Raw genomic sequence first — 6,000 nt, 5'->3', positions numbered from 1 at the left:
TTCCAGACTTCCTGTCACAATGGACTACAACCGTAAGCCGAAACAAATCCTTTCTCCCCTCAGTTGCTTTTGGTCACGGTTTTTATCATAGCCAACAGAAACCCTAAGACAAGTTTACGGGAGCAAGAAAAGTGAAGTTGCAAAGGCTGATTCTGGAGTGGCCCCTAGTCTCTGGATGCTCCCCAGGTTGCTGCCATTGGTGCTGATGGGGGTTCACGGTCAGTGCTACTGGGGGAAGAACCAACATTTGGCCAGCCTCTCTGCCTAAGGTCCAGTGCTCCCCTGCACAGATGTGTCATAGGTTCTAAGAGCAGAGAGTACCCAAGAATTTGCCGGCAAGCTTTGCACTATGAATCCTGCCTCTGGCCAGAACTGGAGCTATCCGAAACCCCTTTTTGACATACACTCTTTCCTCTCCTAGTTCACCTTTCTCCTCTGAGGCTTTCATTGCTCATGGCAGATGTGGTGTGTGTGTGTGTGTGTGAGAGAGAGAGAGAGAGAGAGAAGGATAGTGATAATGAGGGACTAGGCGTTAGACAGCTCTCTGATAGATAGACAGCTAGATAATAAGGATGGAAAACGCCTGCCTGCCTTCTTACCCTCCTGGCTGGAGACAAAGGCCTGGCAGCTTGAGACAAGGGACCTCCTGGGCTTTTTCTCCTGCCCATACAGCGGCAGGTCTGTGCTGACAAGTTCAAGGCCAGGTCCAGGAATGAGGTGGGCCTATCAGTTTACCTGTCGTTGTGCAAACTGGCCAACCCTAAATTATGAATGGATGATTCCCCCACCTCAAAACATCCTTAAAACCCAGTCCTCCAGGAAAGGCAGGGCTCTGCCCTCCTGGGGGTCTTTCTGTGCGCCTCACTGGTGTATGTCTCCCTTAATAAATGTCTTTTTTCACCAGTTGGTTGCTTCTGTCTGTTGCATCTGAGATTTTTCCTGCTGCTACCTTTTGTGCTCAGATTTTTCTTGCCTTTTAATTTTTTACCTGGCAGAGAAAATGAACCTGATCCAGACCCCTAGGTAGCAACAATAGTAAGGAAAAAAAGAATAAGATGATGGTTCTTTTTGATTTCTTATTTTTTTTCCTACATTTTCATTTTATATTTAGTCCTTGTCTTTGGAAACCCAAATTTTGAACTATGATTTTTGTTGTTATTATTGTGGTACTTTACCTGTAAAAACTTTTTTTTCCTTCATGTCTAAACCAATGGTAAGAAAGCTAGTACAGTGTAGACAAAAATACATTGGGGATGGAGAGGTGATGGAAGGAAAATCATATCAATTGTTATGTACAAGTAAGTAACTTAACATCCACGTACTGTTACAGTTAGTGTAAAGTTACAGTTCAGTTACAGTTCAGCCACCACAGACTCATGCTTTTTGGTCTCCAGCTGATTTTCGGGGGTAGGGGGGTGGGGACTTCAGGAGGTGGGGCCTAGGGGAAGAAGTGGGACATGGGTGAGCCTTGAAGATTATAATCAGCTCCTCCTTCAGGCCTTATCTCTGTTTCCTGTGAGCCACAGGTGTGAGCAAGCTCCCTTCAGCATGGCTTCCCCACCTTGATGGACTGTATCTCCTAAAACATTGGTCTAAATAAACCCTTCTTTCTGTAAGCTGCCACCATCAGGCATTTCATCCCAGCGATGAGAAAAGGAACCAGTACAGACACCAGTGATGTTTGCCCATACACTCTCTCTTTATATCTGGGCACACATAAAACTCACTGTTCAACACACACACACACACACACACACACACACACACACTGGAATACACACACACACACACACACACACACATGGCAATATAATTCATTCACGAATATAAACCAACAAAGGTGTTTCACTGACAGACTGACAGACTAACTCCTGAAGGGAGTGGCTGCTCCTGCTCCCATCTCTGGGATGTAGATGATACTGTCAGAGCCAGGCTGTTCCTCAGGCTGTGTGAGGGAAACAGGGCCTAAAGAGCAGAGTGTTTTGTGCTATTCCTGAGATTCAGTCTTTAATGGCTCTTTTCTCTAGAGAGCAAATTCTGTCTCAGCCACAGGAGGGCCCCTGTCCTCTTGAACTGCCTTTCACAGAGGCTGGGAATTCAGAGATAAAACAAGAAACAGACTCAGGGCAGAATAACAATAATTTTTCTTTTGTATGGAAGTGAATGGGATATTTGGCTCTTAGCCAATATTTCCTCAAACTGATGATGCCTGCACATGACATTTTCAAAATATTGGTTTGACTACTTTGGACAAAAGTTTCTGGCCTATGCTTATCAATACATATGCAAAGATACAAGCTCCTTGCTTTCACTCAGTTCACACTCTCACACCCCAAGAAAGACTCAGGTGTTTGTCACACTGGTTGAAGTGTGCTCTGTTCCAGTGTGACCAAGAAGAACCAGTTTGCTACAGTTACTGCATTTCAGGGCATAAAGGGCAGAGAGCGCTCAGAAAACACAGCCCTGGGGCCTCTCCCACTTTGTCTGTGGCAGGAACTACAGCCACTCTGCCTGGAGCCACCACCCTGTAACCGTGGACTATGGAGCACCTGTCAAAGGTGGCCTCACCGTGGCTGCACAGCTGCCTCCAGTAGCCACTATGACGATGTCTTGGAGGCCATAGATGATTTCTCTCTTCCACCATCCCCGAATGCCATTCACAGGGTGGGCATACACTGTGCGTTTCCGGTAAACAACTGAGGCAACAGTCCTCTGTGTCCCATGCTTTTGTCAGGCCTACCGTCTGTCCCAGGATGTTACTTCTGTCTGCAGAGTCATGAGAAGTGGAGTTAGCCAGAACTGAGGTAGGAGTGAGGTGGCCTAACTTGGGTGGAGCTGTGGTTTGGGGGCCCTGTGGGGAAAGGTGGGTAGGATAGGAGGCTGACTTGGAATACTCCTTCTTCCTGAGTATCAGCATAGCTAGGGGGAAGCAAGATTGTGCCAGCTGCTGGTGCCTGTGCCTGGATTATCTGCAGAGGAGGGGTGTATTGAAGCCAGCACAAAACTGCTCCAGCTAGGACACCCCTCCCCTTGAGCTCAGATGGGTTTACACAGGCCTTATTACACTTGCCTAGGCTGGGCTAACCCCCCTCTTCCCCACAGGGTGTGAGGGGAACCAGCTTCCCCATTAACTCAGGCCTGTATTTTATCAGCTTCCAACAGGCAGGATCCCAGTTCTGGGAGCATCTGTGACCTGTTGTGCAGTAATAGCTTGGTTCTCCTCGTGTTCGGCTCCCTTCACAAGTACTTAGTGTGAAATCATAGGGGAAGGAAGTGTGAGCAGAAGAAAAACAGCACTATTACACAACCCCCCGAAGAGACTGCTGTGATAGAATTAAAAGCTGCTGCCCTAGGACATTCTAACAGATGACACTGTGAGGTTGCCAAGGTAACCCACCAGGATACAGTTCCAGCTTCTCTGGGGTTGTGGCTGGGAAGATGAGGTCAGTTAGAGGTAAGGCCCAGCTGCCCAGGGTCTGTCCCCTAATGAGCCATCTCCTAGCTGTCCACGCTGCTTTCCACGAAACATAAGTGAACCCAAGGCTTAGCTACTTATCAGGTATCACAAGCAAAGGAGAATCAGAACATTCTGGATAATTGTTGAATGTAGGCCACACATTCAACCGGATGCTAACCACTCAGTTCATTATATACATATTTTTCAAATACTGTGTACCAGGTAGGAAGCATCAGGATGTAGAGAAAGACAGGTCAAGAGTTCCAGGAAGGGAGGGAAGCAGAACAAAACCAAACTAAACACTAAGTAATGAAGAACCAGGCAGGACAAAAAGGTCCTTAAAGACATTTAATGTGTTGGTACTAAGAACAATATTGAGTGGAGGAGAAAGGAATATGTCCAGGAGCTGGTGCTCACAAAACAAAACAAACACCCCCCCCAAAAAAACCCTAAACCCCAAACCACACACCAAAACAAAACGACATGCTTAACAAGTGGGAAGAATTTGCTTACAAATACTCTCTCTCCTCTCTGTCTCCCTCTCCTTTTGCCCTGTGATTTTTCACTGACCTCTGGCTGGCACCTGCAGATGCTGTTCTCTTTATGTAGTGACCGTCAGAGGCCCTGGACACTGGTGTAAGAGTCCTGCTTTCCGGGTCTCAGGCAGGACATTTAGCAGAAAGACTCCTCCCTTTGACTTCATAAATCAGCGTTCAACACTGGGGCTCCCCGGACCCTTGTCCTGGCTTATTTTCTTCCAGTGGGGCAAGCTGAGGATGTGAATTAGGGGTAGGAAAATGTGGACAGAGGTTAGGGGTCGTGAGGGGATGCCAGGAAGTGGTGGGTGGAGAGGGAAAAGGGGAAAAGAAAACAAATCAGGGAATCAGGGCGGGCGGAGTAGAAGACATGGCTACTGGGAAGAAAATCCTGGAGTAGCTCTCACAAGAGGAGTCCCTGCAAACAGGACAGTGCTTCCTCCCTCCTGGAGGGTGTTATTAAGTATCAGACGGACCTCATTAAAACGCAGGGCCTGGATCAGCCAGCCCTCCTCCGTGTGGCTCCAATGCCTCCAGGACCCTTCTTTGCCCAACCAGAACAGGATAATCAATTAGATCGCAGCCCCTTATGGTAATGATGATAATAACGATAATAGCAGAGTTATAGAATGCTTCCAAGCATTTTACATTTAATACCGCACGAGGAAGTGCTGCTTGGCAAATGAACAGGCCCAAAGTCACCCCAGTCACTGGGGAGTAAGGACAGAAGGCAGGAGTGCTTCCTGACCATTTGTCTCTAGGGTTCCCGCTCTCAAGCCCGGCATGGTAATTGTGTTTTTGTGGCCTCAAAGAGACTATTTCGCACCTCCACTGTGGTAAAGCAGCCCTGTCCTAGGGAACTGATTTATGGAATTTTCTCTTTGGGGAATCCTTCTTACTAGGCTAAGATGATTCAGTCCCATCAAGATCTCCAACCTTTGGACACCTGGACAAGGTGGGGAAAAAGATGCTGAGGCCAGTGGCCAGTTCGCCCCAAGAACTACTTGCCAAGAGAGGAACCCGGCAGCACACGCTGTTTGAGGACGTTCCCACCTGTGGAATGGGTCGAGATGGACCCCTTTCTAGCTCTCCTCCCCACCCTAGCCATCAGCTAGTTGATGGCAGTCGCCTCCCCAGTATCTTGGCTGGCGTCTTGGTGCTCTCCTAAGCGGGTCCCAGAGCCCAGGACTGGGAAAGGGAGGTGGGGGCGGGGGTGGGCCGGGGTTGCGCGGAGCTAGCCGCGCACGGGTCTCTAGCTGCCAGGGGCCGTTCGGCTTCCCCCAAGAAGATGCAGCGCAGCATATTTTGCACATGAGTTCAGAGGAAGAGGAAGTGTAGCTGGCGGACGCGCAGCGGCGGCGGCGGCGGCGGCGGCGGCGCGGGGTGGGGGCGGCGGGGCTGGAGTCGGAGCGCGCAGGGCGCAGCGAGCGGGAGCGCGGCGGCCACTGGCTCCGGGGAGGTACCCGCGCGGCCAGCGCCCGAAGGACCAACGACACGCGAGCGGCCGCGCCCCGCGCTCTGCCCCCACCGCCGGGGCCGCGTCGTTCGCGCGCCGCCCTGCTCTGCATGGCACAAACTTTCATCCCGGGACGCAGCACGCTGTCTCCGGGAGCCCGCGCCACGGTCTCCGCTACTAGTCCCCTAAGGTAGGTGGGCGTGCGGTGGGCCGGCAAGGTGGCGCGCAGAGGCCGCGGTCGCTGGCCCCGCGGTTCGGGATCCCGGCGAGCCGGCGACAGCTCCTCGTGGCACCTCGGGGCTCCGGAGCTGCCAGGCGAGCTCCCTGGTCCAGGTCCCATGGGGACGGGGACCGATCGATGGGACGCCAGATTCTGGGCCAACTTTTTTTTTTTTTTTTTTCTCCCGGATGAAGAGGAAAAATAAAAAAGACAAAAACAAACAAAAAACCCACGGGGGCTCGTGGGGGTGAGAGGGTCATGGGCTCCGCGGGCGGAAGGTCTCCGGGAAGGACGCCGGGAGAAGCTCGGAGGCTACAGGTGGGTCAGCACC

The 6,000-nt window shown here is 51.0% G+C and overlaps 1 protein-coding gene across 2 annotated transcripts in view; it reads left to right on the top strand.

Annotated features, from left to right (window-relative positions):
- Nucleotides 1-5,457: 5,457 nt before the first annotated feature.
- Nucleotides 5,458-6,000, top strand: part of Rftn1 (raftlin, lipid raft linker 1) — a 201,743-nt gene continuing 201,200 nt past the window's right edge. For both annotated transcript variants that reach the window (XM_021636247.2, XM_021636246.2), the window contains exon 1: nt 5,458-5,639. The gene's annotated coding sequence lies outside the window, so the exon portion shown is untranslated. The remainder of the gene's footprint in view (nt 5,640-6,000) is intronic.

This window comes from Meriones unguiculatus, chromosome 16 (assembly GCF_030254825.1).
Source record: "Meriones unguiculatus strain TT.TT164.6M chromosome 16, Bangor_MerUng_6.1, whole genome shotgun sequence".
In the NCBI taxonomy this organism is placed as follows: domain Eukaryota; kingdom Metazoa; phylum Chordata; class Mammalia; order Rodentia; family Muridae; genus Meriones; species Meriones unguiculatus.
This window is presented reverse-complemented; position numbering and strand designations above follow the sequence as displayed.